This window comes from Lontra canadensis, unplaced genomic scaffold, assembly GCF_010015895.1.
Source record: "Lontra canadensis isolate GAN:19392208 unplaced genomic scaffold, GSC_riverotter_1.0 scaffold62, whole genome shotgun sequence".
Taxonomy (NCBI): Eukaryota; Metazoa; Chordata; class Mammalia; order Carnivora; family Mustelidae; genus Lontra; species Lontra canadensis.
The window spans coordinates 8,559,928-8,584,966 of record NW_022631056.1 but is presented as its reverse complement, the minus strand read 5'-3'; the positions used below and the strand labels follow the sequence as shown (position 1 = coordinate 8,584,966).

The window sequence follows — 25,039 nt, the reverse complement described above, 5'->3', positions numbered from 1 at the left end:
GGACTTTCTTTAGGAATATTTATAAATCCCAAGGTCCTTTTCAATTTTTTTTAAACAGAAACACAAATACGGTCTGCATATTTTTAACGTGCAAATATTAACTCATACCTGTATGGAAATGCTGACAGGATTCACTAATATATATCATGTCTTGTATATAGAGGTTAAGAGCCAAATGAGTTTTAGTTTCCTTATTTTCTTATTTTCCTTATTTCCTTTTCCTTATTTTCTTATTTTCTTGAGACAATAGATTTAAATTAAATAATGAGAATTAATTGGCTCACATTTTCTTTTCTAAATTTAATATAAGCATCTGATTATATATAATATTAATTTAAAACATAAAAATCTATATAAACATTTATTTACAATTTGGCTACAGTTCTGAAATATTATTTAAAATAGTAAAGTTTATACATAGCATGGGATAGCAATGCAAAAGTGTTATACCAATATTATATTAAAATTTGGAATACAGTTAAATTCCCATCAACTTCTAGACCCTAATATGGCCATTCCACACACTGGATCATGTTCTTTTGCATATCATGACCAGCAGGGTTTCTTTCCTCCTGTAACACAGAAGGCCCACCACGCAGATGTTGCCTTTGTCCTCTGACACCAGGGCCTAATGGTGTGCTCTTGTAAATCACCCTGCCTTTACCAATGCATAACTGCTTCCCATAAGTTACCTACAACCCACAGAACTACTGAAGAAAATAAAGCAAGAATTACTCCTTCACATTATTTAAATCACCTTCCAAATACAATACAAATAGGATTCTTCTCTTTGGCATTACTGAACTGTTCATGATATTATTGACTTGGAATTTTCATATGTATTAATTGATGAGGCAGCAATCAATCAGATTAGCTATGCAGAGATCAAAATTGGCCACGAAGATAAGTAAAACTTATGTGACCTTATTGTAGACTTCCCTTCCTTTTAGATTTCCCATGTAAGTAGAGAAAATATATTCTACTTCTCTATATTTGGTTGGTTTCTGATATTACAAACCTCAAACACAGTAACTTGAATTTAGAAAGTGTATAATATGTGTCAGAAGCAACTGGTGCCAGTAAATTTTTAAAAAATGCTTATCTTAAAAGAATAATACATAATTTGAAAATTATATATTATGGTGGCATAAACCCAGAAGTATTTTGAAAATGGTGAGGTAATTGAAATCAACAGATACTTGAGTATTACATTAAATGCTGGAAGGGGGGGCTCATGAACCAAATAAAGAATAATAAGAAATAGTCTGAGTTTGCAATCTACTCTAAGTCATAGACATTCACAGGATTGAGAAAAAAATTAAAAATCTTGTAAAGTCAATAAGGACTGAATATTTCTGATTGCTGAAAGAGGTGTTTTGATGGGAAAAGAAGTGGAGGGTAAGTACAAAGACAAGGAGACAGATAAGTAATAAGTAATATTTCTGGATAAGAAATATCCAGAGGAAGAACAGGGATTCCATGTGAATAGACTTTCAGTTGAGAAAGTGAAATGCAGAGACCAGGCTGGAAAAGTTGGTTACAGGGAAACTTATGGAAGGGTGTGAATGCTATGTGATGAAACTTTGTCTTGTAAGTCCTAAACTTGGACAACAGTAGAGAAGAAGACAGAGAAAAGAGTGATTCCAGACAATTGTGAAAAAGAGAATCAATCAAATGTAGCAACTGACTCAACAGAAATGAGTCTCCAGCTAACCTGAAGTTGGTGAAGTCTTCTGATGAAGAGATCTGCAATCAGTGTATAAACGGACTGGGGGAATGAAGTCCAGAGGAAGAGAGGACATTTGTACAATAGCCCAGGCCAGGGGTAATGACAACTTGAACCAGGTTAGTGGGAGTACTAATAGGAAAAGGGTATACATGTGACATAAATGACAAAGGTCTTGGCTACTGAGTATTTGTAGGTAGCATAGAAAAGGGATCTTGACCAAATATTGAATGAAGGGGAATAAACAAATAATTACCTTATAGAAATTAGAGCAGAAAAAAAAATAGAGGAGAATGGTGGTCCTACTAATATGAAAAAGAATCCAGTACAAATGTTTAGGGAGAAAGCAGGATGTGTAGCAACTTAACAGAAAGAGAGCTAACTATAAGGCTGTAGAAGCTGGACAAGCTTGCCCTGTGGAGCAGGTATATTCCCCTACCATGGACACCACCTCCCACACCATCGACTTCTCCGTCAGTCCCGGATCATTCCCTGTAGCAGACTAGAGTGCCATCGCATCTCCATTTTAAGAAGCTTCCTATGTCCGTTATCCTTCAGAGCCAACTTTAGGAAATAAATTATACTCATCATCTCCATCTTTTCATTTTCCATTGCCCTAATCCATGTAACAACGCAACTTGGGAACTCTTATCAGATTCATCATTCTTGTATTTGAACCTTTCCACTTGTTCCTTCCTCTTCCAGAATTCTTCTTACTTTGGTTTTTGTAGCACAGCTTCTGTTTTTTATTTTTATTTTTTTTAAGATTTTGTTTGTTTATTTGAGAGACAGCGAGCACGAGTGGGGAAGGGGAAGAGAGAGAAAGAGAAGCACAGGGAGCCTGATGCGGGGGCTCAATCCCAAACTCCAAGATCATGACCTGAGTTAAAGGCAGATGCTTAACCAACTGAGCCACGCAGGTGCCCCAAAGAGCCTCTCTTTGAGTCTCAGTTCAAACAGTTCAGTCTTGGGGTGTCTGGGTGGCTCAGTCAGTTAAGCAGCTGCCTTTGGCTCAGGTCACGATTCCAGGGTCCTGGGATCGAATCCCGCATCAGGCTCTCTGCTCAGCAGACAGCCTGTTTCTCCCTCACCTTCTGCCTGCTACTCTGCCTACTTGTGCTCTCTATCTCCCTAATAAATAAATAAAACCTTAAAAAAAAATCACAGAGAGTTCAGTCTTGAGAGCTCAGTCTTGACCATGCCAGGGAAATAGCTGCCTCTGATCCAGTTACCCTACAGACCATGGCTTTATTATATTTTACCATAGAATGTAATGACCATTTTAAATTATTTTATTTCAGTGTTTCTCAATTCAGTTTTTTCCTCTCTTTCCACAAGCATGCAGATCCATGATAGCTGGGACATTTTCTTTCTTACTAACTTTTGTGTCTCCAGTTTCTCTAACATCCCATGACTACTTGTAGGTATGTAATAAACAGTGAATAAAAGAAAAAATCAATGAGTTTGAAAAAAGAATGAACAACACAGCAAGACTGATGATAGAAAGATAACCAAGGTAAGGTAATACAATATGACCGAATTCAAGGAAAGACATAGTCAAGGGGATCAAATGGTCAGTAATGTGAAGACTACAGAGAACAAGGACTGGGTAAAGCATTTAAAAGACTTCAGAAAGGATGGTTTCAGCAGAGCCATGAGGATAGAGACTAGACTCTAAGAAGAGAGAACTGGGATAATCCACTTCTACAAGTGGTGCTCAAAGGATAGAGTGGGGACAAAGAATCACTGGAGAAAAACAAATAGAATTATAAGAGAGCTACAAGGGACAAAATGACATTCCAGAAAAGGCTAACAATTTAAGAAATAAAACACCAGTTCAGGGGTTCAGACTGGGAAAGAGTGGAAGTATCTATCTTTGAAACTGCAAGGAAAGTGAAAATTTTTAAATAACATATTAGGAATCTATAGGTAAAAAGAGATCAATGATTCTAGTACGGCTACCTCTATTTTCTTTGGAAAGCAGGAGGTAAGATTTTTAAGAACTCAAACAACAGATTTGGGCATAGCTTTCAAAGACCTAATAAAGAACAGAAGAACTTAATCAGGGGTCCTGTGGCAATTATCTCCACATCCTGCTTTTAAATGCAAGGCTTTTGCTTTATCCTAAGGCCCATACCACCAACAAAATCTTGTGATCTTACAGAATAGGATTATTCTGAACTAGTGAGGTAATAACTCACCATTTTAAACAAAGCAATATTGTTTTTATCAAACCTTCCAAGCACATGTTCAATCATATAATTTTTTTTCCTTAATTGAAATTTGAACTACATTTTGAGTAAACATTCTAGAAACATGCTTAAAATAAAACATTAAATCAAAATAGAGAACCTAGGGGTGCCTGGGTGGCTAAGTGGGTTAATAAGCCTCTACCTTCGGCTCAGGTCATGATCTCAGGGTCCTGGGATCGAGTCCCGCATTGGGCTCTCTGCTCAGTGGGAAGGGAAGGCTGCTTCACCCCTCCCCCTGCCTGCCTCTCTGCCTACTTGTGATCTCTCTCTGTCAAATAAATAAATAAAATCTTAAAAAAAAAAAAAAAAAATAGAGAACCTAAAGGCTTATGTATGTCAATGATTTTCGCCAAAAAGTTAATGGAAGAACAATTTTGCATTTAAAAAAGCCTAATTTTAAGGAAACCCAGAAATTATTGTTTGAAATATTCTCTATCAATCAACTATTTAATGTTTTTTCTTAATTTAAAAAATGACCTGTGTTTTAGAGAAACTTGAGTTTCTCTATACTTTAGGCAGCAACCAACCTTCCAGTTCTTTCATTAAGACAATTTGAAAAAGAAACCAGTTCTCATATAACAACTTAAAAATTTACTTTAGGGATCCTAACAGAAAAGTAAACTAATGTAAAATTAACGTACTCTAATAACTATGTCTCCACTCGAACAGCCACATACATCCAATTCTAGTCTTACTATACATTTAATTTTCATCCCCCCCTCTTTTTTTTGACAGAACCCATTGCATTCACTTTTTCCCTCAAAGAAATCTATGTTAACATTACATTTGTAGAGTAACTTCTGTTCCTATTATTATTGTTGTTGTTATATTTTTTAAAAAAGTAGACTAACTCGAATGATTTACATAACAACCCGAAGTATTCTCTGACACTGAGAAAAACGTGTGCTTCCCAGCACCAGGAGAAAACCACTTCATGAAGCTCAAGGTTTTTACAAACCAGATAATAGAGTAATTTTACTTTTTTTTTTAAATAATTTTACTTTTACATAAATCACCATATACTTTTTACCATCAAAGCTAAGACAGCCAGTTGAAACAATTATTATTGTATAAAACTCTGAAGTAAAAAATGGAGCTAACTTTCATCACAGAGGGAATTCTGAACAGAAGTTGTTAGGAAAAATAATAACTATCTGATTCTAATGGGTTGAAATGTATATCACCTAAGGGAAACAGATATGCAGCGCTAGGGAAACATGGCGTACCCTACAAACGATGGATTCCCCACCTGTACTCATGAGCTCATCCAACTTGGCCCACTCGCTATAACTTTCCCAAGCCTCAATTTATATATCTAAAAGTTTTAATAACATATGATGCTTATCTCTGGGGATGTTTCTGAAAAGCAAATTAGAAATATATACAAAGGAACCTCAAACTCTCAAACTATACACAGCGACAATATAAAGTTCAGTATTTGATCATACATATGCCTACACACAAACACACACACACACACACACACACCAATAACCAATAGGTGTGTTGATGTCATGATGAGTCATTTGAAAGAAATATATTACAGAAACCATGCTAAAGGCTTAAGAATTACATCAGTTGTAAATATGAAAATAGTTTCTTAGTGATTCATTTAATTGGTTCAGCAGCTATCTTATAAAAAAACAATGACATGCCAGATGAACCTAGCCGACTGAATTTATGTTGAGCCACATAGATAAATTGCATGAGGACTACAACTGAGTAGTCCAACTATTCTAAAGTTTGTGTCCTATCCCCTAGTTTGTTGACTTAATGAGCCTAACCTGGACTAGAGCATTTTAACAGGGTTACCTCTTCAAGAGATCAGAACTAATTAGGTCTTTCACTGGATCACTTCAGTGTTTCTCTCTGGGTTTCATTAAGACTTTATTCTTAATATTGCAAGTAAAATTTAAAAAAATGTGTGTGTGTATATGCATATGTTTCTCTGTGTGTGTGAATTATAGTATCTATTCTCCTGACTATTTAATGCAAACCCTCAACAAAATCCTCAAATTTTTCCTAGTTTGCCTCCAATAATGCAGAGAAAATATCAAATGGTTCTGTAAGGAGGCATTTTAATTGTCTGTTTAACATATTATGTAAGCCTGTAAAAAAGTCAAATATTAGGAAAATACAGTGTTAGATTTAACTTCAACCTGGTTTCTCTCCTACACGCACCCACACCCAGTAACATTTGTGTATAGATTTCAACACATGAACTGACATATTTGTTATGTCTGTGTTTGCAAGAGTGAGGTAATAGAGTTCATAAAATAAAGCTCTGCATACATGCAAAAACTAGTTCCACTATTTTGACTGACTTGACAGTCAATGACAAGGTAAAAGAACAATCAGGTTATTTGATTGATTTGAGTGGATGGTATAACCTGTTTCCTCTCCCCTGTCCACCTCAATATCCCACCTCAACCTGATCCAGCCTGTCAGTCAAACCCACCACATACAAAGAGCTTGTACATGGAGACATTAGCTTGGGAAGAGTTATTGAACACAATTCTAAAGAAGAGAACTATCTCCACAAATATTCAGCTATTGTGTTACCTTAAGTTGTTCTCACCTTAGAAATGGGCTGTGCTGGAGTTATCTGTCCAACAGCACTACAAAGGAATCAAATTTCTAATGGTTCTACCAGAATCTTATTTTAGAAGTCAAAATGTATCATGGTAAACTCTTACCAATAATAGCCTTTTGGAAAATCTTGTTCAAACCCATTCACAGAAAAATGATATATTTTAAGTATTTTTCTTGACTGCACTAAATGGAATCAGGGATATAAGGCAATTTGACAAAGTTGTTATGTCTGAATTTTATGTAAATATTTTAAAAGACATATTTGTTTGTTTTTTAACAGGATTTGATACTTTAGATGCATTCTTAGTCAACATTTCTTAATTCTATTTCTTTCTTATATTTTGGGACAATTAAAATACTTCATTAAGAAAGATCACTTTTGCACACTACAAAAAAGAAATACAGAACCTGTGTTTTCCACTAACATAAAAATGAAATTATAATCCTAAAAGCCTTTTCATAAAAAGCAAATTTGCTTTTAAGGTGAAACTTTCTTCATTCTATAAAAGGTCAAGAATTCATTAAATAAAATCACATTTACATTAGCATCACAATTCAAGCTTCTAAAAAAATCAGCTTTGTCAGGACCACTCATTTTCAATTGAGTGACCTTGTCCTTGTCAATAGAGACAAACAAGGAATCAAAATAAGGCAGATTTACCTCAGCTGATACTTACACTCTTCCCTCTCTGAGAATTTTAGTGCAGGTAACAAGATTCACAGTAGGTCTGAGCGGTGTCATGTGACGGAAAGTGAGCAGAGAACAGAAAGGAGAAGGTAACAGGGGACAGAATAAGGAAAAGAGGAGTGAGAAAAACTGCCACCAACCGAAATCCAACACTGTAGTCTCAGGTAAAAATTAAAGAAAAAATATTAAACTGGTTAAAAAGAAGAAGAAGAAAAGAACATGTTTGCATAGTCCTAAGAGGGTCATCTTGTTTTTCTATGATAATAATTTCTTGCTCTTTGTTTCTTAACAACAACAAAAATAAGTTATATTATTTCAGTCAAAAGAGCTTTAATTGAACCTCTGTTGTTCGGATAATTTTGACATAGCTCAATATTTTTATGAGTATAACGTTCCTAAAATTAAGAAAAGGATTCATGTTGTATTATTCCTTGCAAAAAATAGAGGAGTAGAACTGTATTTTCAAAGTTTCATTTCAGTAATTCTCCAGGTGATAAGGACAATGCTTAACTGAGTCTCATGATACGTAACTCCACTCTAACTAATATATTTTTCCCTAAAATCTCAACTTAACAAGAAATACTGTCCCAAATTAAACATTATGAATCTCTTCCTGTGATACTGAAGCTTACATTGCATCAAATCTCATACAGAAATTATATTTCTGGCTGAAAGTGAAGGATTTTGTTTAAATATTTACAGTTTCTTAAAAACTATTATAAGCTTACGCGTGTGAACTCAGCTTCAATGAGTCATTTTTTATACTATAAGTGCATTTTAATATACTATTCCACACAATCACTTGACGGTGAATATGCTTGTAATTGATTTTAGCTGCACGTAGTATTCTGCTCTCTATCTCTTTAGTATATCATTTTTTAAAAATCAGGTTAATCAAAAATGACCCACACAGAGCTTTATTTAATTTATTATGGAATTTATTAAAAAAAAAAAAAAGGTTGCCCGGTAATGCATGGCTTCAAGTATATTAAAGAAATTGCACTTTGAAGAACAAAAGGGGGAAAAAAAATAACAGGACTTCACCCAGCCTGAGTATATTTTTGAAGATGAGTTTCCCCTGAGCAACAGAATCCAAAGGCTCTCAGAAAGAATAAAAAGAGGCTTTTTCATGATTACATATTATGCAAAATTGACTGAATTAGAATCCATTAATGAAAGCAAAATAGGAGGAAATATCCTTGGAAAAAATCTATTCTTTGTTTTCAATAGAATGACATAGTATGAGCCTAGAGGCCAATTTACTCTGTACCTTTCATTAAAAAATACTGATATAAATTTCATTAAGTTTGTGTATATATATTTTTTGTGAAATGCCTACTGAAATATCTAGTAGTGAAGTGAAATGCTTTAACATACTTCAGGATAGATAAAAAATGCAGCAAAATATTAGTTACAGTAGTATCTAGGTCACAGTTATATATCATCAGATCATTACACTATTTTCTATAATTTTGTATATGTTTGAAAATGTTTATAATAAAAAGCAAAAAAAAAGAACCCTAAAATGGTAGATTAGACCCTTTACATTAAATCTGTACCTAAGTTCGAACCTTTTCTATTTTTGATGGAAACTTACCAACCAAATGGTATTTATTAACATTGTAGACTAATAAAAGTATGTCTTACCTAGAACCCATGTAATCAAGAATTTCAGATGGGTTCTCCTACCTTTTCTCACACTATGACCCATTCTATTATTTTAGGAGAAAAGTATAATTAATAAATAAGCTTGTTAATTTAGTTTAAAAAATAAACTCTCTGCCCCTGAAAAAATTGGTTAAACAATTTAAAAAAAACAAACTTTAGTATAAGTTCTAGAATTAACATAGATTTAAATCAACTATTTTAGTAGGTACAATGATTATTAATATCCGTAGTGATAGCAATGAAGCAGTATAAGACCATAAGTCCCAAGAATATTAAATGTTGTTCTCTGTATTTTATGAATGCGTTTTTTAAGGCATAAGAATTTCTTTGCAAATGGGTAAGCCAAAGACACTATTTTGTATAATCTTAAATTAGCCAGATATCTTTTCCCTAAGCCAGCTTATAGATACCATATTTTACTTAATTAAGCAATCTTTCCAGCTCTAGTTTTCAAGCTTTGGTGGTTTGTAAAAACCACTATCCATTATCCTTGGATTTGGATGATATTAAAAGTAAATTCAGAAATTTGTGCCAGGGTCCTAAACTCCTTTGGCTTTCCTCTAGAGAAAGAGCTGTCTTCATGACAGTTGAAAGCACGTTGGTAAACAGTATTAGAGAATATGAGTTACAATTAGGAGTCAAACAGATGCTACTACTTTTAGGATCATCGGTTAGAAGTACTCTATGTATTATACAGTGGCGAGCTGAACATAATAAAAAAAAATAAATAAAAAATTAAAATATCAACCCATGTTTAAAAAAGGGAAGTACTCTGATTACAACAGACCATTTTAAAACACAGAAGTGGCATGGCCTCATTTACACAAATTTAGAAGAATATAACTTGTAAATTAATTCTAATAGCAAAAGTATATATTTAACTACTTTAAAACGTTTGAACAAACAATGAGGATATTACAGCAATGGAGAACCCAGCAATTCATAGAGCATTAACAAAATAAAGTTCCAAGAGAACCACATGGGCTAGATGCGATCACACTGAAACTGACCAACAAAACTAGGAGGAAGACAAAAAGAAGTTTTGTTTCTCCTATGGCCTTCATAAAGCATCGTGCTAACTTCTAATAGGATCTGCAAATAAACATAGTCTACCTCACAGTTTCCCAAAGTGATTTTTCTGTTCATTTGTTTTTAATATTCAGAAGTTAAATACACCTGGGCAGTTCAGTTGAACCAAGATAGCACAGATATCTTTACTACAACTTTGCAGGGAGGGTATTGGGCAAAGCTCAGTCACGAATCTATAGGAGAAGGCAGAGTAGATAGCATTTGACTGTGTAATGGTTTCACCATGGAACAGAGAACAACATAGGCAGATATGGGCAATCAGTATTCTGCAGGGCACAATTTTGAAGAATGCGGATCTACACTTCAAAGAAGGAAACAGACACCAACTATGCATCACATGGAAAAAAAAAAAAATGTTAGCTCGAACCCCTAGCTTGTTATTCCCTTCTCTTAGGAAAGCAAGTTAACAATATTTAGCCTCAGTATCCATTAAATACGAATACTTTGTACCTAAAACTGTTGTAACAGTTTTTAAAAACTGGAACCCTTTCCATTATAAAATGTCAACAAAGGTAGAAATACTCTGAAACTCTTTTCCAGGCCTATTTGTTTGAAAGTTGAAAATTTACTCTTTATAGTTGAACTATTAAAAGCTCACAGATCCATCATTTTGGTAAAACAGTACAGCTGTTAATGAACCAAATTCACCTAAACTTTCGGCTTGTGTAACATAAGACCTTTGAAGGTGAATAAAACAGCAAGCGAAGGTTTCTGTGTATTGTACACCTCAGTGGTCTTGGAAATCATTTTCCCAAGGTAGAAGGAGAAGAGGTCACACATACATTCTATTTGATTCTATTTTGACAGGGTGAAGTGGATTACCAAAACAACAGTTCATACATATTTAAAGAGGAAGGAAAGCACTCCTTGGGAGCTACAGCTTTAAGTGCTTTCTACACCAGATGTCTCCTTTTTAATGGGTCTTCTTATTTAGGAAATGAAAATGAAACTAAGAGTAGACCATATTTTCCCATAGAACAAATGAGTGCATCCCATGGAGCAAAAGAACATACCACCATGCTGTCTCATCATCAATTTAAAATAAAGAGAAAAAAAAAAAGTTTAAGTGGGAAAGAAATGCTTTTTTAAAAAAAAAAGTTTTCTTTGTAAATACATGTATAGAAAGATACATTTCCTGAACATCAGTTGTTTCCAATGACCTAAGGAAAATTTGAGGAGAGAAAAACCAATAAATAACACCTGAAGGGAAAAACCAACTCTACATTGCAAACTAAATTTCTCTCACTTGAACGTTCTTACATCCTTTCATACTGGAAAATGTTACAATATTTTTTTCAAAAACCTTCTAGAAATCTTTCATTTCATTTTCACTCAGCAATTCCCACTTTGAAAATCCTTTGTGATGTTCAAATTCTTCTGACAGGAGACTATTGCTAACATATAATCCACTAGAAAAAGATTCACCAAATTGGTGAGATTAAAGGATCTTAAGCAGATACCATTTCTCTATACTTAATTCTTCATATCGACAAAATTTCTACAAGAGATTTTGGCTAAGATACTATATATATTTCTAAATTATCTTTTCCAGTTGAAGTTTTTTATATAGGAGGGAAAAGTAAGATAGTATATTAATATTTCACTGGAATATCCATTTTTTCAAAGATATGTAATTCATTTGTTGAGCAACTACTGTCTGTCTTCACAGGAATCTCCTTCCTTTGGAAACTCGCATTCTATAATTCCCATCCAAATGCCGATGTTTTACACGTCCCAGCAGAGTGGTGCATGGAATGGGCACTGGGGCTAAACTGGGCAGTGAGTCCTTTTTATCCGAGGGACACACTGTAGGATGAATTTGAAGAAGATGCCTGAGAAGGTCAGTTTGTGGAAAGAGACAGACATCAGAAGGTAGATATGAGCGATACAAAAAGAAATTACGTAAGGGTCTGAATGTTGGCGGTAGGCTCAGCTTTCTCTCCGAGCATTGGATCAGTGACACTCTCTGTGAACAAAAACACTTTATAACAAAAGCCCTTTTAGGTTTAAATTGGTGGAAGTTGTATTTCTGTTATATTTAACAAGAGACCACCAAGTAATACAATGTAACCCTATAAAACGCTCTTTAAAAGAGCAAATAACCTTCCATCTACCTTGGAACAGATCTGAGGGATGGGATCTGAGCTCACAGAGCCATACAGCGTGAAACAGCAGAGCACTGGGGAGCACAATCAGCATTGTAGAGGGAGCCAGATAATGAACAAGTGCACCCAGAGGTGTGAACCATGAGAGCCACAGGAAGACAAAGCTGTGTCATACTGGGGGCTGCAGGGCTCATGTAATTGATGTTTTCCTTGCCAAAAATACTTAGATCACATAAAACCTGAGGAGCATAGGAAAGGTTTATCATCACATACATAGAGGTCACCAAAAAATTGTACTTAATGCTAAATGCAACCTGTGATTCCATCATTTTGGTTCTACTTTCTATGAGTCTAGTCCACTTACTTGTTTTTGTAACAGAAAAGGTGTGATTTCTCCTGTTATACAACATAATAATACTTAGGATGCAAATTAAACAATAATTAATCTTTTTCAAAAAGATGAATGGGTAACTGTGTTGTATAAGACTGAAAGTTCATTAATGTCTAAATGATAAAAGAGATACTAATCTCTCTTCATTAGTCAGGTGAAGGTAGTTACACCTACTATGAGAGTGTATTCACAACTTACATGATATTAAGTATACATCAATGGAAGATTCTATGGTTCAACTACAACGTTAGGAAAAATGTCCATTTAATCATCTTGACAGATCCATGCCTTTATCTTTTTAAAGAATCATTTATAATTTCTACAAAGAATTCTAATTGAACTGAATTAAAATAGTAGAGACAATAATATTCTCATATTTGAGATTTATGGGGAAATGACAAGTAGAAAGGAACACTTTTTAATAATGTAAAGCACTAAGTTAAAATGAATAATTTGAATTAAGTAATAGTAGTGTAGCACACTCTTATTTCTAAGAGAAAGTGAATCTGTATTTTATTTGATGTCTGAATGTTATTTTTGTGTGTATGGAGAAGTTGTCAGTTTGTGAAGAAATACAGGTGTGTTTTCTGAAGCCCTGTTCTGAATATTTTCTATTGTCATCTAAACTTCTTTTTGGATACGTCACTGTTCCTATCTTACTAAAGGACTTACCTTAAAGTAATTAAAATCTACAACTCTTTACCATGTCATAAACATATTTAGTTAGAGATCTAAAAAATTCCTACACAATTTGGACTTCTACTATGAAGTGAAATTTATAAAGCATTTTTAAAATGCTAGATCTAATTTACTACTGTGATTTAATGAGGGAAAATGCTACTGTTTAACCATTTTATAAATCAGAAAACTAAGGGCCATGGTCAAATTGCAGGACTACAATTCAAATCTTTAATTTCCTACCTAAATCTATTATATTCCAAGGGAAAGTACCCAATGTGATATATATATGTAGGTAGTCAATATAGTTCCTTCAAAGTTTTACTTGTAAAATAAAGACTAATGAGTTTGATCATTTAACTGAATGGAGCAGGGGAAAGGGACTGTATGCCAGATAAATGAAAAGGAATAATAATGGTCCAGGTAGCCAAAAGGGTGGTAAAAAAACATAAGACTAAAGATATTGGAAAGGGAACGTCATTCATTCATGAATGTTTAATTAACACTTTCAGAAAACATTTAAAAATTAAACAAAAAGTGTAAAAACACACTTCCAATCTGCCATGTTCTGTGTTACATTTTAGGTGTAGGGTATTATATAAAAACTTATGGTTCTTGATGTCATAGAATTTATTATCTAGAGGGAAGCTCAGATATTAATCAAATAAATATCTCACTACAAATTATAGGAGAATTATAAAGGAAAAGAATCAGGTGATATGATAACAAATAATTTCTGTAAGGAAAATTCTGTAAGGGAGAATTTCAGGTGAACTCTGAAAGTGAAGTAGGAACTAGACAAGTAGAGACTGGGGATATAGGGAATTGTACATAAAAGGGGGATTTGTGTGAGAAGGAACTTGGCACATCAAAAGAGTAGGGTAGGAAGAGGTTGGTGGAGGTATGGATGAGATCACAAAGGACCTTGTTTAATGCCCAGTCCAGTGGAAAACCATACTGGGCAAGGGGAATAACATATTCAGACATGATGATTGAACCCTACAAATTATCAATTTTAAAAAGAGATATGCATAGTCCTAAATCTGGCTCATAATTTTCTTGTAATCTATAAAAGATGTGTCTATTTATTACAAAATGTCTTTCTTGAGATTTAAAGTTATCTTTGGCATGGATGACCAGGAGCTTGTAATAATGTATCCAAAATGGAAAAAAAAAAAAAGATAAGCTAATTTCAAAATAATTAGATATTAACTAATTTAGATGGAAAACTACTCCAACCGGTAACACTAATTTACTTTTTTGTGTTCTACTGTCCTTCTTTATGAAATAAAGGTTAAGCCTAGATCCCAGGTTTCCATATGAATCCAAAAGGTGTGAAACTTAATAAAATTAATAAAACAATATTCATCTAGATTGCTAGCTCACATGAGTGTAATACCCAAAGTAATCCTCCTACAATTTTTATGTAACTGGTTCCCTTCAGGTGTCGTTAATAAGCTTGGATCAATTAATAACTGTAATTGAAGCTGAACATAATTAAGCATTTAATTTTGAGCTGTTCAAGTATAATTCCATTAAAATCACATCATGAAACTGGGGCTAAATAAAGAATTATTGACAAAAGATGACTGGGAATGGAAAAGATTCATCACACAGTCATGCATCGCTTAGCCAGGTCCAAACTGACTAAGAAGTATGTCTAACTCCAAGTCGACAATAGAAAAATAAAAGACCTATGCACATATGAATTTCTGATTGTGAGCTTTACATCCTCTAGTTTTCCCTTGACAACATTATCTCCAGCACTTCGAAGCTCCAACATTAGCTGCATAGTATCTTAAACTGGATCTTTACATTTTTAGGCTAAAAATGAAAAGTGTTTTCATGCTACTGTCCCCCATTTAATCTTACACACTCTCTATGAGAGATTTTTAAAAGAATACAAAGTAACAAAGATATTTTGAAGAAAAATGTCTGTCTAAACAAAACAAAACACAAAATAATCTTCCAGAATTCCATCCTTTCAGAGATAGAAATAACAACTCATTAGAGGGGTATTTTGCATTAAAGTCTTTTTTTTTCCCCCTGCACATGTGAGATTTTATTTTGGTATTTTGTTTATTTACAAACATAGGATAATAATCACTTGGTAATTTGCTTCTTTTACTAGACGATATATAGTGAATATTTTCTATGTCGATAAGGTAAATATAGTTCTTGAAAAGAAATTTAAGGGGCGCCTGGGTGGCTCAATGGGTTAAAGCCTCTGCCTTCAGCTCAGGTCATAATCCCAGGGTCCTGGGATCCTGGGTCCAGGATCCCTTGATCCTGGGATCGAGCCCTGCATTGGGCTCTCTGCTCAGCAGAGAGCCTGCTTCCTCCTCTCTCGCTCTGCCTGCCTCTCTGCCTACTTGTGATCTCTGTGGGTCAAATAAATAAATAAAATCTTAAAAAAAAAAATAGAAAAGAACTTTTAATCTCTGCAGAGTATAATATTGTATTGTTATAGCAAAATTCTTTTAACCAACTTCTTGGTTTGGGGTATCATGATATTTTAAATTAATTTCTATCACAAATATATTGTGGAGAATATTATACATAAATCCCTGAACATGATTTAAGATCAATCCCTCTGAAGAAGCTATAAGCTAAAGCACATGCAAATTTTAAGGCCATTTTCCAATTTAGAGGGAGGGGAAAGGTGATCTTTTGAGTTATTTTTTAAATATCTTCACAGCATGGTACTAATCCACAGGAACATGTGTTTACTTCCAAAGTCAAGCCTTAAGAGCCTGAGCACGAAATCCATAAATGTGGCCTAATTTGTAACATAACGATATATAGAAACAGCTTAGGGAAATACAGAATTTAAAGGTTTGCTGTTTTGTTTTTTCTTTTAAAAAAGGAGACTCTCTTAGGGGTCGTGTATTTCAACTGTGCTAAAAGAGTTACACATCAGAATCACCTGGATTGCTGTTTTAAAATACCTGACCCTGAGCCCCACTCCAGACATAAGAAATAATTATTTCTGAGGGTGGAATCTGGGAATTAGTGGTATTTAAAAGTTTCTGAAATGATTTTGATGCAGCCAGCCTGACATTTGTCCTTGGACCAGCACTTTGGATCAAACTGCTTACTCTAATCTTTTCATTTTGTAGATTAGGAAACTGACTCCACACACATTATGTTGTTTGCCCAACTCTCTAGTTAAACAGGCAGATAGAGACCTCCAAATCTCCCACCAGTGTTCTTTCTACTATATTAATTTGCTTCAATTGTTGTCAATACGGCATACCCATGTGATAATCAGCCCACTAGTTCCACTGTTAAACGAGCAATCAGGAGAGAAATGGATTATTTAATGATATTCATTGCATGATCTCACGAAGTGGAGCACATGCCTGACGAATCCTGTTTATTGATGTTTGGATCTCATTTCTTTTTTTAACATTGAATTTATTGAAAATTAGATGAAACTATAAAATGAAACACTTTTACACAATTTTGCCTTCAGTTAAGATGTCTTTATGTGACATCAATCCACTAAGATATGAACATTTTGATAATCAGCAATAGTGAATGTTTTTTAGATTGTCTAGGGCAAATTCTACTAACTCTATGGTCTTGGATTTATAAGTCATGAAACAAAAATGCTGAATTCTATTTTTCCTTACTCTTTATATTTGCATCATAAAACTAACATTACCACATTAATTCTAAAATAAAGTTATTAATAATAGATTAATTTCTTTCTGAAAACCCTTATTAACTTCATAAGACTGTGCCTACTTCTCAAAGAATCAGATTTGAGATCTATTTCTTAGAGTTTTGAAAAATTTCACTAAAAATGAGGAACTATTTATATTGACCATAATATTCTCTTAAAAATTCGCAGTATCAGTCCATTATTCAAAGAAGTCCAATGCTTCTTTATTCATTAAAATTAAATCCAAGTGACTAATTTAACTTATATAGCCCAATGTGATCTGAACATGCCTTTCTCTCTGAACTTTCTGCTGTTTTTCTCCTCACCTATTTGGCCTTCTTTCCCTTCAAGTCTGCCAAGCTCTCGTACACCTGGGTCCAAAAGCAGCAGCACCTTCTGGAATACCATGCTTCCACTCTAGATATTTACAGTGTTCCCTCAAAAAAATGCCTCTTCTTCAGGGAGACCGTGACAGCCCTGTCTAAAATGACACCAACAAAATCGACTGCCGCAGATTTTAATTCTCTACAGCAGCTCTGATTATCTAATTTTTATTTGCTTGTTTGTATATCTGCTTGCTTATTTTTTTTTTTAAATTTATCTTGTCCCCTTTGCCCCCCAGAATATAATCCCCAGAGGAGCAGGAGCTATATTTCTCTTATTCATAGTTGGAACAAGTGTTGGGAAGAATGAATGAATGAATGAATGAGTGAGTGAGTGAATGAACAAATCTGTATAATAGGTATTGGACAAAGTATTATAGCCAATGCTTCCATTTTTTTTTTTGCCAATGTTTCCTTTTTAAATTTTTTTTCATTATGTGAAATAAATTTGTTATTTGAATACATGACCTTGAGATATCTTGTTATTTTAAAGTGTGACTGAGAAATTCAAGGTATCTCTGTATCACAAGAAACATGAAAACAAGGTTTTCTTACACAAAACCAAAATTTCAGATTATACCAATAACTCAGGGAGTCATTGTGTCATAAGCCATATGGCCAGAAGCTTATTGTCTATCTTCAAACAAAGATGAGACTAATTTCTCACTTATGACTGCATAGTAATAATAGTGTCTGCCTATTAAGTGTTGACTCTGTCTAGCTTCATGGGTTCTCAGGAGCTACGTGTTAACAGATTAGAGCCAATGAAAACATACTAAGAATTATAATGCTGTTGACTATCAGCTAACAGTGGGGGAAAATCGGAGGGGGAGACAAACCATGAGAGACTATGGACTCTGAGAAACAAACTGAGGGTTTTGGAGGGGAGAGGGGTGCGGGCTTGGATGAGCCTGGTGGTGGGCATTAAGGAGGGCACGTATTGCATGGAGCACTGGGTGTGGTGCATAAACAATGAATTTTGGAACACTGAAAAAAATTAAAATAAGGTAAAATGTTTAAAAAATGTTGTCTGTCATGCCAGCTTGTGAAAACTTTATCAGTTTCAATTCAATGTCCATGTTCTTTAAAACAAAAGATGAATTTATGGTAAAAGTAACTGATACAATGTTAAGCTTGATCAGCCATATCAAAACAAAAAAGTCTCCCCCAATACCACATTTCATCCAAAGAAAAATGTAGTTCTACAGACTAAGAGAACAATAGAGTCACAACTTGTGAATTCTTAGGGAGCTTTGAGTTCCAGGTGAGATACTTTTTAAAGGGATATAAATGAGTGGACAAGGTCATGGGATGAATACATTTCCTAATCAGTCTGTTCACGCTAGGTAGAGCTTTGACAAATGGTTTAGAATCACAAAAGAGACCAGGAATTAAACTCAGCATCAGCTAGTTCTAATGCACAAATCTTACTCTTTACAGAAGAGAGCTCGTGATAGATTCTTTATCTGAGCCAACTGCTGTCCACGGACAATTCCCACAGTAGGAAAGAATCATCATAAGCTCCTGTTGAGTATGAAATCAATTCTCAGGAGTAAGAACATTTTTAGTACCCACACTTTTTGAAAAGCAGCAAGGATCTTAAAATGTCAGCGACATGTAAGGCATATCATTAACAGACTTCACTCCAAGTATTTAGAGCTTTAAACACAGAGCCGATGAATCTGCAATTGCTTCATATTAACCGAGGATACTTTGAAAACTGCTAGACACTAGGAGCCTGTGACTGTCTTTTTGCAATCACTGGAACTTCATCTCTAATCCTGTATTAGGAGCTATACGTGCCCAGTGCACAGTGCGTGAGAAACAGAGAAAATAATGGAACAGTGAACAGTGTTCACGGAACAGTAGAGATAATTTTGAATTTCATTTGGTCACGACATACACAAAAATGTCGATAGGAATTACACTCTCCTTTTTAACCGTCCCTTTATCCAAAAATGATGTTGTGATCACGTTCTGCTAATACATATTCCTAAGCATGTTTTCAAATTGAAATGATGGCAGAAGTATAAACTCATGATTGGGTGTTTGACTTAGATACCTAAACATAAAATTCAGATCAAAACTATAATTCTGACTTGTTTCATATAAAATTGGGGTGAAAATTGGTTCTTGATGTAGAGAGTATGACTGCCAGAATGGGTTTTATATATCTTATAAAGTATATACCTTAGAATGACCTCTACTAATGAAAACAGACATAAAATAATAACTCACTACTTCCTCTCATACTCCAAACCCCTTCTAAATCTTAAACTTCTGATGGGAGAAACCGGATTTAACATACATGCACATTATTATACTCCTTACATGCTCTATAATCATAATTTGTGTTACCAAATAAATCAGTTCAATTGATATAACCTCCATATTTAAGGAAAGTTATTTAAACAAATTCTGTATTTATAGTTTATGGGCATAAAATGCTATCTTGAGGCTAGATTACCTCAAATCACCAGTCCAGGGATAAAAAGAAAAAAAATAATAAAAAGCCCAACCAAGTGCCATACTTTCTGTGGGGCCAGCCAGTGAATAGTATGCAATCATGTAGTAATTCAAGAATATTGCAGTGTATTTGGAAAGTCCATGAAAAAGATTGTAGAAATGCTAAACACTATATTTTCTTATAGGAGAGTATTGTTACAGTATTTACGTTCATGCAAAGAAGACCCTGCACTAGAATTATCTTACTCCAAAAGGGAAATAATATCAAAATTAAAAGGGGGAAAAAAACATATCTTCATCATTACAGGTTGATCTACGTTCTCCAAAAAGATATACTGACACTGTAAACCCCAGTACCTACACATATGATCAAATACGAAATAGGGTCTTTGCAGATGTGCTGAAGTTAAGATGAGGTCATACTAGAGTAAGGTGGGCCTTTAATCTGATGTGGCTGGTGTCTTTATAAAGGATGAGAGAGAGAGAGAGAGAGAGAGATACAGGAAGGAAAACACCACATGGAGACACCGGCCCAGAGAGAAGACAGCCGCATGGAGACAGAGGCAAAGGTGAGAGTTAGGGGTAGGCAGAAACCAAGGCATGGTTGGGCTACCAGAAGCTGGAAGACAACGAAAACCTCTCTCTTAGAGGATTCACAGACAGCATGGTCTTTGAGTCCAAACTTCTAGCTTCCAGAACTGTAAAAAGTAAAGAGAATAAGTTCTTGTTGCTTTTAGCCACCCAAGCTGTAGTCATCTGTTATAGTAGCCCCAGGAATCTACCCTTGGTCCCCATAACCCCGATCTGGGAAGAAGGTTTCCATATAATTTGTTTCAATATTTCCCCTCTCATCAAAGCAAGCTTATTATTCCTTAAATCCCATCTTTGAAACAAAATCAGTTGTAATTCTTTTTTTCCCTGTATATTAAAAGAGTGTAATAGTTCCTCCAATAGTATGACATACTAAGCTACTTTAAGAATACATTCAACCGAACCCCTGGTATGAGCCCTGACATATTCCTACCGCCCTACCTAAGATCTAGTTAATTAAATGGGCCACTATGAGACAGGTTCTTAAGGAAGAAAAATAAAGATAACCTCTCTTAGAGCATGTTTTGTTTCCTCCTTTCCACATTTACAGAGAGAAAATACTAAAGTATAAAAAGTGCTGTCAGGACGAACATTAGTTAGTCAAACTTCAATAAAGAAAAAGAAAATTGCATATTCTAGGATAATAGAAACATTTTTCTGTTTTTACAGAAGTGAAGGGAAGTCTAGCAGTTTAAACATGTTCAAAATACAGATTTAAACATATATTTTTAAATTATAAATTCTGTAACAGAAAACATGGCCCTTAATGGTAAGCTATTTGTTATACATACCTTCTAAAATTATTTCCTATATTTTTTTTGGAGGGGGAATGGTTCCTTAATTTTAAGTTATCATACAGGTTACCCTCAAATATCATTTATTTGATCTAAGAATTTGGGGTAATACAAAGGAGTAGCAGGCTAACAAAAAAATAGTGATATCTTTTCATTGCACCCATTGGATGTTATCCAATATTACAAAATGGTTTTGTAGCAGGTGCAGAAATGCAGAACAGAGTATCTGATGGTACTCTGTATCACTGAGTAACCACTGAGTTTGGCTGTTGGTCCTACAACTCTAGCCACTCCTTCGGCATCCTGCGAACTTAAGACAGATTTGGATGAGCACTCTGACTTAAAATAGACCCACCCCAAAATTTTAAAATAATACGGATAGGTAAATCATTTATATTTACCTTCTACTGTAAAGTAGACTAACTTCCTACTTTTTTTGGGAGGGGTGATGAGAGCAAAGCCAGGTCAGACTGGGGGTTATATTCTGTCCTAAGAAAGAAGGTACCCAAGAGAGAGACCTTACTGTCATGAAAGTTTTCATGCAGAAGTGGTTTTGCCTTGTGGTTTAAAGACCATAGGCTTTAGAACCTTGCTCCTTCACCTATAGACTGCCATCCTGAAAACATTCCGAAGTCATTTGTACTTCATCGGTATGATTTGATTCCTACCTGACAGAGTTGCAGTAGGACGGAACAAAGAAATCCAGGGAAGTCAATTTCAACAGTGTCAATTTTAGCCACACACCATCACCAGCAAAATATTTGTAGAGAAGCTGCAAAGCCTCCTTCAGTAAAAACACGAAGCAGTAAGAAAGGGGAAAAAAATCAAATATATGTAAATAATAAACTGGCACTGGGTATTTTGGGAAAAGACAGACAAGTTTGACTCAGGAAGTTTTACCCAGTAAGTACAGCCAAACACTTCAAACCTACCACTTTAAATGTCAGCACCATCATTGGATTCTGATGCCTTCATTACACAGCAATCTCACTTATACTAGCTTTCTCTCCCAAAGAAATGTGGAACCTCATTTATTTTTATATTATAAGTGTTCCAGGAAAAAAAAAAAAACAAAAAAACAAAAACAAAAAAAAAACCATCACCAACAACAATAACAGATTCTTAAGATGATTTGCAAACTTTTAAAATGCCACAAACAGTTTGCATTCCACCCCCAAAAAGTGAGTGCAATAAATTATTTCATGATATGTTTGCAACAACAATTACTTAATACTGTTTATAAAAAATCATTAAAAATGGGTTAGGTGACCTTTGAGCCAAAGGTATTGTACCAATTGCATAATCCCTTCACATAGGGCAGGATCTTTATATGCAACGCTTTGTCTTTCAGCATATGTGGAACTGGAGAGACACACAGCCATCCATTTAGCAATGTAAAGAGAGACGGGTCTTCCTCCAAATCCCACGGACTTTACACCATGAGCGGACATTCAAAATTCTCTGCAGTCCTGCTGCATTTTATGAATGGCGGAGCATCTGTGTTCCTGCATGCTAAAAGGCACTGTGGGTGAAAATGTCTCTGTTGGGGAAGCTCTGAATGAGAGCTCTGCCAGAAACCATCCTTGCTGAGTATCTCCTGTCAAAAGGCTTTTCCATTAAATTCAGTCATGTAATTAAGAATCAAACTGTTTGATTTCATGGGGCTGTTACGATCATCCAAAGAGATACCTGATAGGCAAAACAAATAAATAAATAAATAAAAATATCTGGCGAATGCAAGAAAGGAAGAGAGAAAGAGGAGATGTATAAGCAGAAAGAGAGGGAGAGGGAGTGGGGGTCGACACTTGCCGAAGAGAAAGAGAGGAAGGCAGGAAGGTAGGGAAGAAGGAAATCAAGTATTTAAGTTGAGAGCTTTCTTACATAATGACTCCATTACTCATGTTAAGGAAATCAAATTGCCTCTGAAGAATAAATTTTAAAGCAGTAATGGAGTTGGATGGACAGCAGTAAGTATATCTCAGAACATGAGCCCACTCAGGCCATTTGCCTATGTTGGAATGGGAGGTATGACAGGACAGGCACACATCGAGACCTTAGAAGTTGTTACTGTGTCATCCCTCCTGAAACGCCACAAAAATGTTTTTCTTCGAACCATTCAGCATTTCTCTCTTAGTCTAGAAGACAGACAGGTAATCAGATGGAGCAAATTAGAATAAAGTACCATGAGGGAGAAGTGTTCCACACTCGAGAAAATGTGTCTAGAGCAGTTTGAAGCATATGGTCAAAACTCAGAGAAAAAGCCCAGCAACCAGTAATTTCACAGTTGGCTAGCTTCTCTCTGATCATCGATATTATTCCTCACTCTTTCTTTGACTTCTAAGTCGGGGCATACCTACCTAAGCATACCAAAATTAAAGCCACCACTTTAATCAAAATGTAGATTAAGTGGGAATCATACACACCCACCAATTATCTCTAAATAGCATGTATATGCAATTTGTTTAAACCTTAGGAATTTGTGAGCAAACTACATGTATAATTTTTAAGTTAATAAACCCAGAAGGCCATTGGTAATTTGTTTGTCTTTGAAGATCAAGGTACAATCTTGATATAAACAATAGTTAGGAAGTTGGCTATTGGCAGTTACACAGCATTGTATCTCAATAGAAATTTTTAGAATCTAAGTCTTTCTTTTATAGCAGTAATACCACTGCCATTAAAACAAAGACCCAGCTACTATAGAAGCTGTATTATATTTTATTATTATAAAAATAGAAGTATAGCAGAGATCTTCAATGAAAAGCCAGGAGAAAAATATTTATTTTCTTTGTGCCCTATCCCCACGCATGATTTCATGATTACTTTCTGGGTCTATTCATTTTCTGTAGTTTGGCTTGCTTTTATTTTTTTTTTCTTTTTTCTTTTTTCTTTGCACAACTTTTAAGTATTACTCTGTGGTGTGTACTTGTACTGTAGTTTTACTACACTTAGAAATAGAAAGTTCTTCTTATAACCCACCTACTTCCCTCAAAGTCTAAACATACAGTTATCCTGTATGCTTTTTAAAATTGGAGGTTCCTAGTCCCTGCCCCATACTCATTAAATCAGAACCTCTGGGAGTGGGTCCAGGAATGTAGATTTTTAACACATTCTTCAGCAATTCTTACACTCTGAAGTTTGGGTATGTCTGCCCTAATATACAGTCCAGTTATGGGTACAGTCATGCATAAGGTCCAAAAATACTTTTTAGGTGACAAATGCAATAGATATTTCTAAGCTCAGTTCCCCCATGAACACTCCAAGACATGCAGGAATTCTCTCTTCTGATGCCATGCACAGGAGATGCAAGGCAAACCAAACTACTTTTACAGAGAATTAAAAGATGGAAAATTGGAGATTATATCCTCAGCTATAAAAAGATGTATGCGTATATATATATATACACACATGAGTTTCCAAAATACTTTTATTTTGTTCTTTGGTCTATTCAAAGTTCAGAGGTCTTGTTATTAAATCAATTTCAGAGGCACAAAGAGCAACACAATAAAAATAACTTTAAAAAGAAAAATTAAATTGTAACTGAATCCTATGCTCAAATTCTAAGCTAATCACACATGGTTGCAATGGAGTTTGTTACTTTTTTGGAAGGATTTTCCTCTTACATTATTCTATAACATTCATAACACTTTTAACGGTGAATTAGTGAGGTATGTAAGGAAGAGAGTGTGAAGTAGAAAGAGCACAGAATCCAAAAAGACCGGTGCTCAACGCCAGGTCATCCCATATTATGAGAGGTGTGACCTTGACCGGGTTACTTAAAATTTCTATTGCTCTCATTTTCCATATTTTGCACAATGAGGATAAGACTATCTTACCTTTTAAGGTTTTGTTAAAATAACTAGGTAAGTGATACAGCACTAATAATGACCAGCACCTAGTAGGTGCTTGAGAAATGGTAACTAGGAGGACAGAAGCAATGACAAAGGCA

At 34.7% G+C, this 25,039-nt stretch overlaps 1 protein-coding gene across 24 annotated transcripts in view; it reads right to left on the bottom strand.

Annotated features, from left to right (window-relative positions):
* The window catches only part of ROBO2 (roundabout guidance receptor 2), a 1,669,704-nt gene that overhangs the window by 392,339 nt on the left and 1,252,326 nt on the right, over positions 1–25,039 (bottom strand). The gene's annotated exons all lie outside the window — the stretch shown is intronic.